A 13,145-nucleotide genomic window follows, 5' to 3' on the forward strand; every position below is an offset into this window, starting at 1 on the left:
CAAATAGTACAACTTTCATCCTATGCCCAACATTACTCTTCAAGAAACACTTGCAGTCTTGCACACAAATTTACCATCTCAGCTTTTCTGGGAAGTACTGCAATAATAAAATATAAAATATTTACTTCTCATCAGCCAATTAAAACTAATAAATAAATAAAAAAAAACAACAAAACAGAAAAGGAATAAATAGCTAGTAATCAAAACACACCTTGTTTATGAGTGACATATAGTAGGGTTTCACTTCTTCTACATCAACATGAACTTTGCTCTTACTGTAAAGATCGTATTTGCTGTACAATTTTAACAATTCAAAAAATAGTGTTAATATATACTCCTCGTCTAGTTAAATATTAAGGACTTAATTTTTAATTAAAATTAATCAGTTTATTTACTTGAATACGTGGAGCCATTTGAGATTCTCCCTGTCTTCGTCGTTCATCAAGTGTGTGTGTATAAGCTCCAGCCTTATGTAACGCTGCAATTAACCAGATACAAATGTTAATAAATCTATTCAATGTCATTTCCAATAAATAGAAAAATAATTCGTTTTATCGAGTTTTGTGATTGACATTATCTTTTATATTCTCACAATCTCACAATAATAAAATACTATCAACTTGTCTTAATTCTCTTAAAGATGATAATTGAGAGAGGTATAACAGGATTGGTAAGACATAGTTTAGGTAGAGAGTAGAGAGAAAAATGTTTGTATTTTCTTATATATTCCAAATGTTCATCACCCTAGTATTTATAGGGTGAATGAGAATATTCTAGTACATCAATAAATGTAAATTGGTACTCTACAAAGCTTAGGAACTATGCATCACTTAGAAACTCTCCATAATGAATGTTGGGCGGCATATTAATGTTGTCTCTCTTTCCAACAAATTCAATGCATGAATTCTAATTTCACATATTGCCTGTGGAATATTTAGTAATAATTCATCATTCATTTACTATGTCAATATTCGAATACTTACGATAAAATGAATGGTAACGGACGATGAACAATGCGGCTGTAGGTAGAGTTGTACCATTTTCCTTAGCCACCTAAAAATAGAGACAAATTAAGAAACATGAGATTTCAACTAATATAACTAGTTTAAGATTTGGTATAATGATATGAAAATTGTGTATATATATGTAATTTATATTAATAGTTATAGACTTATAGAGTTACCAAATACATGTAGTCGTCGTGCCCCCATGACATAACCACATTTTCCAGCCCACATCCTTGCTCGTAAACTCCATTCTTAGTGAGATAGGCAGGGTTTTTGCTGTCGGGATTCTCCTCGAAATACTGTATTTTGCACTAATATTAGATTATACAAGTCACATAAAATCAAATGAATTTTGAGGTAGTATTAATTTGTCACCTTGTGATGAATATTGAAGGAGTCAAAAGCACATCCTAGAGGGAATGTGTCACCTGATTTGGGAAATGTATATTAATGATCATCGTCTAAATGGAGAAAAATATATAGTAGTGCATGTTAATGTACTCACCAACAACGGCCCATTGAGGCAACCCTTCGAATTTTGGGAGAAGGAGCACTTTTCCTAGATCTGATAAAATAGCGTGTTAGGGCTAAACGATGCACACTCAAACTCAATATTAGAATAGTATTATACGCTTTGAATCAAGGTTCCACGATTTTGTCTTTGGATTATTCCCCAAAAGGCTTCATACTAATGAAGTTGAGGAAATACTTATGTATTGTTTTCAATCTACTTGTTCACAATATGGGATGAATACCTAATATTTTTAATGGGAGGCGGTTGTTTGGTTGCGTACCGTGAATTAGAGCAGTGAGGTGCAACCAATCTTGATCGGGGTAGTCCTTGCGGATAGCCTCGGCAGATTGCAACAAGTGTTGAATCTGTGGCTCGTCTAAATCAGGATCACTTTCATCCACTACTTCATTAAGAAGCTCACAGCATTCCCATATGCTCATTTCCATTTTGTCAAGTTTTGAAAACTTTTCCCTCATCTGCTTAACCTGCATTTGCAATTCAATTTTAAAATTATATATAGAAAAAAAAAGATATAGAAGTGATTGATTAAAAACGAAATATATTGCACCCACATAATCATATGTCTGGTTGATGTGTTGCAACCGGTAGAATTCCTCAACCCCTTTCTGCCTCTCGGTCTCGGCATTAGTATAGTCCCTATAAATTCCATATCAAATACTAATATTTTTAAAAACTTGGCTTAGAAATTAAATCACATTGTAACATGATTAATTCAATACCTAAAGTTTTGGCCAAAAGCATTTATTTCAGGAGCTTCGAAGGCGCCTTGAGATTGCTGGCCAACTTTAATCTCTTCATCTGACACACAATTTGAAATTATAGATCGTGAATATTATGAAACATTATGGCATTTTGGGAGGAAAATAAAATTATTTACCCTGTAGGAGCTGGTCAACGAGGTTGGTTATCTTGGCAACAAAAATAATTCAATATCAAGATTAAAACACAAGGAGATATATTATGTATATGACTGGAAAAATTACAATGTGACAAAGAAACGGCTTTTCTGTTTGATAATTTATGATTGGAAAAATTCTGGTATTTATAATGAGATAAAAGACCTCATCTATAAGTTTGGACTTTTTCGTGTACTCAATAGAAAATCTAATTGCGTTTAGATTGGCTGATTTTGGGAATAAGATTTGGTCAGAGGGTGATATTGCCACTTGTACTCCTATAATAGTATTAATTTATTATATATAAAAAAATGAAAGATACATATAATCACCTTTCTGATGATAATAATGTTAACTATTACAATGATAACTTCAATATATTTCATTAATTCATGATTGTGATTTTGTTTATTAAAAATAATTTAACAAATTGAGAAAATATAGAGAATACAACACAATACTATTACTTAAATACTATCAATTGCATTTAATTAAACTACATATAATAATAAGCAATAAATAATCCTTAAATTGAGAAAATATAGAGAATACAACACAATACTATTACTTAAATACTATCAATTGCATTTAATTAAACTAGATATAATAATAAGCAATAAATAATCTTTAAATTCGTAACTAGAAAAGGTTAAGACTTACAATATTTAAAATAACCAACGTGATTCTGATCGATTTCTTATCTTGTGTATTGTTAACTCTAGTATTAACACTCGTATGCAAGGGACATAAGAGTTTCAAATAATGAATATAAAATATAATAAATATATAGAAAATAAGAATTGAAAGCAATCTAAAGATTAAAAAAAACAGAAATGTACTTATCTTGTCTCACTCAAAATGAAAAATTTACTACTCCCCAGTGAATGAAATATTTATGCAATTTTAATTTATAATCTAAGTAGAGTAAAAACAATAAAATTAATGACAAAAATAAGATGTGTGACTAATGATCAAAGAGTATGAATTAATTAGAATAAGATATACAAATAAAGAAAATATGTGTGAGTAAAGATGTTTATTGAAAGTGCTATGCAAATCATTAATCTAAATAAAAGGTAAATTAATATATAAATTTAATAGCTTAATTTATAAAAAATTAATTTGAAAAAAATATATGGAATATTAAACATATCCACATGAATAATTTAAATCATAAAAATTTAAAACTTCTTTGAGAAGTTAAGTTAGAAAATTTGTATTATCCAATAATCACATTTTAGTTGACTATTAATATTTTTTTTAATTTCAGACCATAGCATAACTTGATATACATTGTCAAAGACTAAATGAATTTTTTATATTGGAAAGAATAAATTTCTTACTTCCTGCGGCATATACGTATAAAAGTAAATTACTACTATCACTTAAAATAACGATAATATTTTATGCATCTTGTTTGTTTTGAATAATGTGACAATTTACACTACTCTTTATATTAAGAAGTTATACAAACTTTATAAGTTAGGTTTAATTTTAAATATATATAATTTCATCTTATTCCTTAGTTTAATCTTTAAACTTAGTAGTATTATTTAATTAGAGGTGAAATAAAATATAAGAATTAAAAACTTTAATTGAGTAAATATAGGACAAAAATTGTAAGCATTACATATGTGTTGTCTTTTAGCTTGTGAATTAATTCAGACAAAAAGTATTTCCATAAATGATTAAATCTCAATTTTAACCTAAATAAATGGAAGGTAAACTAAACTCTCTAGCACAATTCCAATTACTCAAATATAAGGTTAATTAATATATAAATTTAATAACTTAATTATAAAAAAAATAATGGTAGTGCACTATTTAAATGCGTTTTAAAACTTTTTCAAGAAGTTAGTATTTTATTGGGCTATTATTTGTCCAATTGTTTTTGCCTCATAAAATTATTTTTGGATAGAAGACACCTCATCTTTCCATTTTCCCTCTAAAAAGGGCATTAAGATCTTTTTACCAAACTTGCACTTTAGATTAGGATAGATTAAACTTGATATTGAATGCCATTTTAATAAAAAAATTATTTATTGATTAAAATATTTTTTATTAATAGTCCATGATTTAAATTGGTGGAGTATTTTTGCTCTAAGCGTTTTGCCTTCCACATTCTAAAAATTACCGTGACCTTTAATTATCATTTGTTCTCTAAGCATTTCACCTACAAATATTAAATTTTACGTAAATTTTGGTAAACGTTTCATGCGTAAATTTTAAAATTATGTTGAAGATGATGGAAACTAAAAGGTCTTTTATGAATTGTGGAACTTGAAAGGTTAACTTTTAGTTTTTGTCTATAAATACATGTTCTTTTATTGTTATTCATATTTGCATTTTTTGTGGACATTGTTGGGGTCGGAGGAATTACAGGAAGAATATCGACATGAGCCTCCCGAACCATATCGACACGGAGGACACATCGATGCAGATGGCGGTCGACTATGACCTTTTTCATGCCGAATATAACGGTAATTGAGGTTATGAATTCATAATGATTATTGGTTTTATTGTGCATCTATAAATATAAGAGTGAACTACATAAAAGACCCCTAACTTTTCGCCTTGTAACAGCAGACACCCCTAACATTTAAAAATCACTACACAGGTATCTAACAAAATATATAATCACAAACAGTGCATATTTTGCCATTTTTCGGATGAAAATGCCCAAATGGGCTGAAGGGTATTATAGTCCATTTGGCTGCATAGCTTCTGACTCTATCTGCACATCTTGACTGATTTCTCAGAGCTGTCTCGTCAAACATCAATTCTCTATTTTCCATGTTCTTTGACCTTTCCTTCTCTAAATGATTTCATTATTTCCCTCATTCCACTTCCTTACATTTCATCTTTCCCTCGTCCCACTTCGTTACAATTCATTTTCCCTCGTTCCTCTTCCTTACAATTCATCGTTCCCTCGTTTCATTCCTTTGGTTTTTGTGAAGTTGCCTCTGTAAACATAACCGTGGGTCCGAACTTGTGTTTGTTTTATGTAAGTTCTAAAGGGTAATTTGCACAAGTGGTTTGTTCGGCAAAGGTTTGTGGCTGTAGGGTTACAGTGGTATCCACATTTTAGGGGATTCCATTTGTTCGGTATATGGAATTTAGTGGAATTCATCTGGAATTTAGGAAATTTAGCGTATACCACAAGGGTTTAGGGTTTAGGCGATTTCATCTGGATTTTGATTTTGCAATACTTGGTCGAATTTTGCAATTCTTGGATGAAGTTTAGGCGAAATTGCATTGCTGATTTGAATTTTATATTGTTGAATTCAATGCAGGTCGTGTTGCAATGTCTTCTTCTTCTTCTTCTCAATCTTTCGGTTCAAGCTTCAACTGGAATTGGCCTCGACCCGAAATTGTGAATTGTAATCACGAGCTTGAGGCTGAGCTTGTGACTTCGAGGACGGCTGCTAACCCGGGTAGACGGTACTATCGCTACCCAATATGGAAGGTTAAAATCATGTGTTTTTGGTCGTTGAATAATTTTGTACGCAGAAAGTTTTAGGAAAAAGTTTTATGCAGGAAGATGATTGCAAGTTTTTTCGATGGTTTGATGCGAGTCTATCCCCAAGCCATGACAGTTACTTTCAGAGAGTGAAACTTGAGCGTGACCAATTCAAATCTGACCTTCGAGCCAAATCGCTACTTGAGAGTGTTCTTCAAGAGAAATTGCGCCTGAAAACTGTGGAGTTTGAAGCCTTGAAGTTACAACTTGGCATGAAAACGGAAGAGTGTGAAGCATTGACGCAAACCATTGCTAAAACGGCAACAACTGTCCGAAAGTTAAAAATCACACTCTTCTTGTTATGCATTGTAATTTTTCTACTTTTGGTATAACAAAGCTATGTCCTGTTGACTTCGATAACGTCTCTTTTGATGTTATTTGAATTTGAATACGTTGTGTTTGCATTCATTTGTTATCACAAATGAATGTGTTAAGACATTCAAATATGCCATAAATCACGAATGAAGTTTACTTCTCTATGCCTGTAATCACGAATGAAGTTACTCAACTATGACTGAAATCACAAAATATGTTCCCATTTATGCCTGCAATCACGAATGAAGTTAAGCAACTATGACTGAAATCACAAACTGTGTACACATCACATGAAAACCAAACCGACGATTTACTGTATCATTTTCCACCCAAATACACTAGAGTAGTTTGTTACAAATCAGTCTGTAACAAAACTCCGATAACGTACATATCATATCATGTTTTCCACAAAATATAAACCAAAATATTGACCAAACAAACACAAGGCCAGTCAATCTTGATCACCGCGCCGGCCACATCTCTGAGGCTGAGTCCTGGTTCGCGTGCTAGGTCCCCGGTCCGAAACATTAGGCTGCAACAATTAATAGTATATTAAGTATATATGAAAATATAGGTACAGATGCTCATTGAATAGTACCTCATGGCGTCGGCGATTGTTTGATGATTCAGGCAAAGTATTCTCTTCAGTCTCACGTGCCCCGTTGTGCTGCGAATTCTCCCCAACCTGAGAACGAGCATCTGTCCGAGGATCATTGCTGCATGTCCTCCTATTATGACCTTCTTGACCGCACGGCGACATTTCATCACGAATGTTCGGCGCAATGACTCACTTCCGTCAGCATGAAGACGAACCTGTGGCTCCTCACACCTCAATTTCTTCGGCCTACCACGCTGTCTCTTTGACCTTGGGGGCGCCAGCTCCAACACACCATCAGAAATATGCTTGGGCCAATTGTCTACCCCATTGATTGGGTAAAGGACATTCTCGTACATCATGACCATTGTTGTCTTCAAATAATAGCGGGAGACGTGCCGCGCGACATCATCACCATTCTTGTTGATTGTGGCGATAGCATGAGTGCACGGGATTCCGGTTATCTGCCACAATCTGCATGAACATGTAAAATCGCGCATGTTGACAACATATTGGCCAGCCGGCCCTGATACTTGGTACGAACACTGTCCGTTCCATGTAGCCCTCCATGATGAAGCCAGCGCGTACCACTTATGGAGGAAGCTCCAGCGGTACCTCGGTTCCGTTTTGGAGGCATTGATGAGAAATGGTGCGTAAGATGAGAGAGGGGAGGGAAAATGATGAAATGAATGAAAGTGAAATGGAGGAAAATAGAAGAGAAAGAAAGAGCTATAATATCAATTCTGAGTTTAATTAACCAAAATCGTGCACGATTTTAAAAACAAAACATTAAATTTCAATGCAGGCCCATGCCTTTTCACAGCAAAAACTAAAATTTCAAATGAGGGCGTCCCTCTACATTCTAGGGAAGAGAAGTGAGATGACATGTGAAATGATGTTCAATGTCACATCAACACAGGCGGCGTGTACATGCAGCAGAAGAAATGAGTCAAATGTCGCATTTGCCCTTTTAAGCCTTGAGGGCACTATGGTCCGAAAAAATCCCATTCGTGATTATATATTTTGTTAGATACCTGTGTAGTGATTTTTAAATATTAGGGGTGTCTGCTGTTATAAGGCGAAAAGTTAGGGGTCTTTTATGTAGTTCACTCTAAATATAAAACCAAAAGGCCAGTTTCACCCAGAATATAAATCCATTAGTGGTGAGGTGAAACAAAGTAACAAACCACTTGATGTTCACCTCTGTCACCATTCTGAAGAAAGTACCGACGGTGGTGGCGGGCGGCGGCATGGTGGATTGGTGGTGAAGTGGTGGGGGAAAGAGAAGATATATCGAGAATGAGTTCTACGTAGAAGGTCTATGAGTATTTTGCTTGTGAAAAAATTGTACACAAGTATAACATATGAGTACATTAATTATTTCATTTTCCACGTTAATTATATTTAAATCAGTTTCAACTTTCAATCTATCTTTGTAATTGATAAATCACTTACTACAATCTATCCCTATAATAATGGCCTTCAAATTTGTGTTCATTATGAATTTACAAACAAACTACTACTCTTTAAAATATTTGATTGAGATAATAGTATAACGTATCCTATAATTGAGGAAATTAATTAGTTTCTGATTTTCCATTCTCCACACTAATTAGCAACGATCTTGCGCTATATTGAATAGAAAATTTAATTACGATTTTTCGTATAATAGATAAATCAGTTGCAAAGCTATATTGAAATAATTGAATAGATAAATTAATTACGATTTTTCGTATAATAGACAAATCAGTTACAAATAAATATATGTGCATTAGATTTTATTTTGAAATTTATTAATATCTTAGTAGTAACTCAATTCTCATTTCTATACACACATGTTTAAAGTAAGTTTTGACTTTACAAAATATTCAAATTTCCTAACTATTGCTTGAATAATATATTCAAGAATTTTATGAATGCCAACTCTTTTATCACACATATTTTTACTATGAATCACATTATTTTCTATTACGTTCATCACTGAATTGCAGACAAACTTTATTCTATGCTTTCATCTTTCGAAGAACCTTTAGTCTACGGTCTTCCATAGGCATGATTGGATTTATTTGATTGATTCTCATTGTTTAAGTAATTGTAAGGATTATATACACTACATGAATTGTGGTGTTGGAGACAATTGTTTATGCATAAAACTAAAACCATTTATCATGTAAGTATGCAATGTGTAGTTTATTAACTTATTTTAAGAATTGATATTAACTGTCAATATTTTCTTTATTTCAATTGTAAATATGCTAAAATAATATGCCTTCTGAGATAACGACCATTTGAAGTTGATGTCAGTTGATCGAGAATAAGGAAGAAATATGTGTTGAGGTGTAGGCTGTGTCGGGTAGATTGCATAAAAAATGAACAAATGAGTGAAGAAGAAGATGTAAATAAAAAAAGTTTTCCAAAATTTATGAAATTATACTTAGTTGTCATCGTATAAATATTTTTATGTCCTACATACTTAGCTACTATATCTCTATATTTAAATGACTCTTTAATATTGATGATTATTATCGTGTATTAATTATTTGACGTGAATGATATTGCGGTGTTTATGTTGTCCATTAATACAGTATAAAACTATGATTGTTGTTTTATGGTAAGATAAGAAAGTAATTATTGCCAAGCTTTAAACAATTTTAAAAAGAATGCCGATCACATACAATCATCTTAAATATGTGTATGCGCTTGGCTGGTTTATAAAGTTGTTTAATCTTATGTTTTGGATTGTATATTTAGATTGTTTACACATTTATAGTTTTAATCCTTAGATAGTATAATCTAAGTTTAAGTAATTAATTCAAAATATAAATTTACTGTGGATTAAATTAAATATCCGTGCATTGCACGGGTGTAATTGTTTTTTCCTTCTCCTATTTAAGGCATTAGATGTAATGACTCTTTCCCAGAATATACATATGGCCCAAATAATGTGTGGTTTCATCTTCTCAATTCCTTGAAGACAAGGTTGCCAGTGAAAAAGTGCTTTCTGACTATCCCCGAAATACATTTGGAATTTATCCCTTCTACCATTAAGGATAATGTTGTTTTCATAGTCAAGCATAACAGCCAGATTTATAAATTTATTTGGTCATGAATGTTGTTTCTACAATTGAAAGAGGAATAATTATTTCTCACACGACTCTCTGTCCATAATATCCGACTCTTCGCCTTTCACTCTCTCTCCTAGGACTATAGCTCCACCGTCTCCATACACCGTTCAAAGATATTCTCGTAATCGGCTGCTGGAGTTAAATCATTTGAGGATGCAGTAATAAAAAAGCATGTATTTATAGACATATACTAAAATTCAACAACATTTCTAAAAACATTCAAGTTTTACCTCACAGCATAGACACTAAAATACATTTGTCTAAATAATCAATAACAATTAAAATGAATAATAAAACCTTTCAAATTTTATTTTATCTCATTAGCTTGTAATCTATTGTAGTGTACTGTTCGCTCTTCATCATAAAAATAATTCAGAAAAGCATCTGAAACCCCCTCCCCCAATCATAAACCAGCCAAGTACAACACTAAACAAATCTTACTAATTCATCTATGCACATATTAAGATTCCTCTAAAATCTCAACTATTCCCTAGAGCATGGAACACAGAGGAGCAAAAACAATAACAAAATGCAGAAAAATAATAAATAGAAGAGGATTCACCTGTTTTGACGTTTGTAAGAACATCATCGGTGCAAGAGAATTGCAGCGTGGAGACGATAACTTTCCTTCTTTTTGCCATGTTTGTTTCTAGCTCAGATTCAGTATGGAAAGCCAATATATAAACGCCGAAATTTCTCTTTTCATTGAAAGGGTTCATTGAAATTTGTATTCCAAAACTTATCATTAGTGTAAATCACACTAAATTTGTTGAGTAATTGGGGGTACGTTTTGTAACTGCAACCCACATTTAAAAATATATTTATACTATGCGATTATATTAAACGCTGAAATGCTTCTTTCTATTGAAAGGGTGCATTTCAATTTATATCTGAAACTTATCATTAGTATAAATCACATTAAATTTTTTGAGTGATCGTGGGTGATGTTTTAAAACTGCCATCACATTAAAATATATATTTACATCGGTTACATAATTTATTGGTCATGGATTTAATTACATACCACATTAGTATATATCAATAAAAAAAATTACATCATTTAAAAGTAATTGAACTGAGAAAAAATGTAACAAGTATCATATAAATCCTAAAATATTTAATTGACTTGGTGATGCACTTTTTATTAGCACTATAAATACCTGCAAGTATACAGAGTATGAATAGTATAGCTAAAGGTTAGTACCGGATATCGATCACGGGGAAAACAATCACAAACTGGCTACCCTCTACTAAAACTCAATTACTATTTGGAAAACCGAAAGATTTTTGAATTTTTGAAAACAAAGAACAATTTGAAAGCAATAAACAACTAATTGCAAATAAATCACGGAGATAAAAGTATAGAGATGAAGGAATTCCAGGGATGTGCGTTCACAGTTATGGTTATACAAATTCCAACTACAATACCCTAGCACAGTTCTTACTTTGATAGAACAAGTCATCTAGTTTATGCTCATGCGATGCAAACGTTGGTTACAAACATTAGGGTTGTCAATCCTAAATACGTAACTCCTAAAAGCTCCTAAGACCCTTGAAAAGTGTCCACTCTCAATTAACAGTGCAGTTTTAAAGGAAGCTAACTGTAGTGTCTATTAAGTGGACCTAACTCGCCAACCTCCTCTCACGGTTATGTAGCAAGTTATATTAATTCATTACAGAATGTGATAAGGCTCGTTTTATGCATCTATTTTATATATAAATTCTATGATTTTACGGTGCTAACATCCATTTATTAGTCCAGGTGCGTGAAAAATCTGCCAGACCCAGGAATGAAAGACAATTACCAGGGCAGAGGGAATAAATGAGAAAAGTGAGAAAAAAAAGAGTGAGACCCGCAAGGGCACAATCGTCAAATCAGGAATACAGTTGCCCTAGGGATTTGAGCCTCGCCTATAAATACCAGGAAGCTTACGAAAGGGGATGAGACTTTTTTTTGGGAGCTTTTAGTTAGAGAATTTCCTTGGTATTTTTGGCTCGCTTTTCACTCACTCACTCACGCACTTGGTTCAATGAAGATCTGGGGTAGTTAGTTGGTGGTTTTGTTTTGTTCAGCTGGAAGTGTAACACCACTCCGAGAAGGAGTGAAGAAATAATTTTACTTTTTTCGCACGTACTTTTGTCTCGCCGATTTCTTTGTGATTCGTTTCAACTTTTGCTTAATCTAGTTCCGATTTCTGTTTTCGTTTGATCTTAATGTTTACTGCTCTGTTTACTGAGTTGGATGCTTTCCGCAATTGATTTGTTGATCGGAGTTGAGATCGGTGTTGATCGGAGTTGGTTTTCTGAATTGATATTGAATCGGAGTTGAAATGATGTTGGAAACGGTGGATCTAGTTTGTTTAGTGATGATTCTGGTAGATCTAGCTTAGATTTCTGTTAATCGTTTGAATCTGGAATACGTGTGTTCGGATCTGCATGGAAAACCCTGTTACTGCTTGTTTACTTAGCCCAGTAGTTTAGATCTGATAGCTGTTAGTTTAATTGAAGTGTTCATCGTTCAATCTGAAGTATGCTCTGTTTTTCATGCCATGTTTTGTTCATTTCGTGCTTGCTTGTTGGAGAAGATGAAATCGTTAGGTAGTTGTAGTCGTGTTACTTTAGTTTGTTAATTGCAGCTTTTGTCAGTAGCTATTAGAGTAATCTGTTTTGCTGTTTACTTTTGTCTACCTTGTGTTTGGTTAATTTAGGAAACTCTTTTACTTGACCCAGGGAGTTTGTGAATGCTCTCAAGTTACTTTCGGATACGAATCATGCATGCATTTATGTTTTACGTACTTTCAATTCTCCAAATCTGGTAGTTAAAATAGACTAAATTTCGTTTCCCATGCCTAGTAGTTAAAAACTCGACCCTCATGTTGCGTGGCAGCAGCCAAACCCCTCCAAAAGTTCTCTCGATGCATTCCGACCCTTCCATCCTCGTGGATTCGATCCCGACTTCCCTATACTAACCAATAGTGTAGAGGGTTGAGGTTTTGAGGCGAGGTTGTTATGACAACGACTACATTCTGAAAGTTCACGATCTCCTAGACCCTATGCTCTAGCGAATCCTCTGGACCTAAGAATTAACACAAATCATTTAGAACGACACAGTAACCGCGCGCTTCAAATGCGCCGTTGCTTGGGATGGATGG

At 33.1% G+C, this 13,145-nt stretch overlaps 1 pseudogene; it reads right to left on the minus strand.

Annotated features, from left to right (window-relative positions):
- Nucleotides 1-70: 70 nt before the first annotated feature.
- LOC121803861 lies at nt 71-7,236 on the minus strand (annotated as a pseudogene).
- Between the last annotated feature and the right edge of the window lie 5,909 nt (nt 7,237-13,145).

This window comes from Salvia splendens, chromosome 5, assembly GCF_004379255.2.
Source record: "Salvia splendens isolate huo1 chromosome 5, SspV2, whole genome shotgun sequence".
Taxonomy (NCBI): domain Eukaryota; kingdom Viridiplantae; phylum Streptophyta; class Magnoliopsida; order Lamiales; family Lamiaceae; genus Salvia; species Salvia splendens.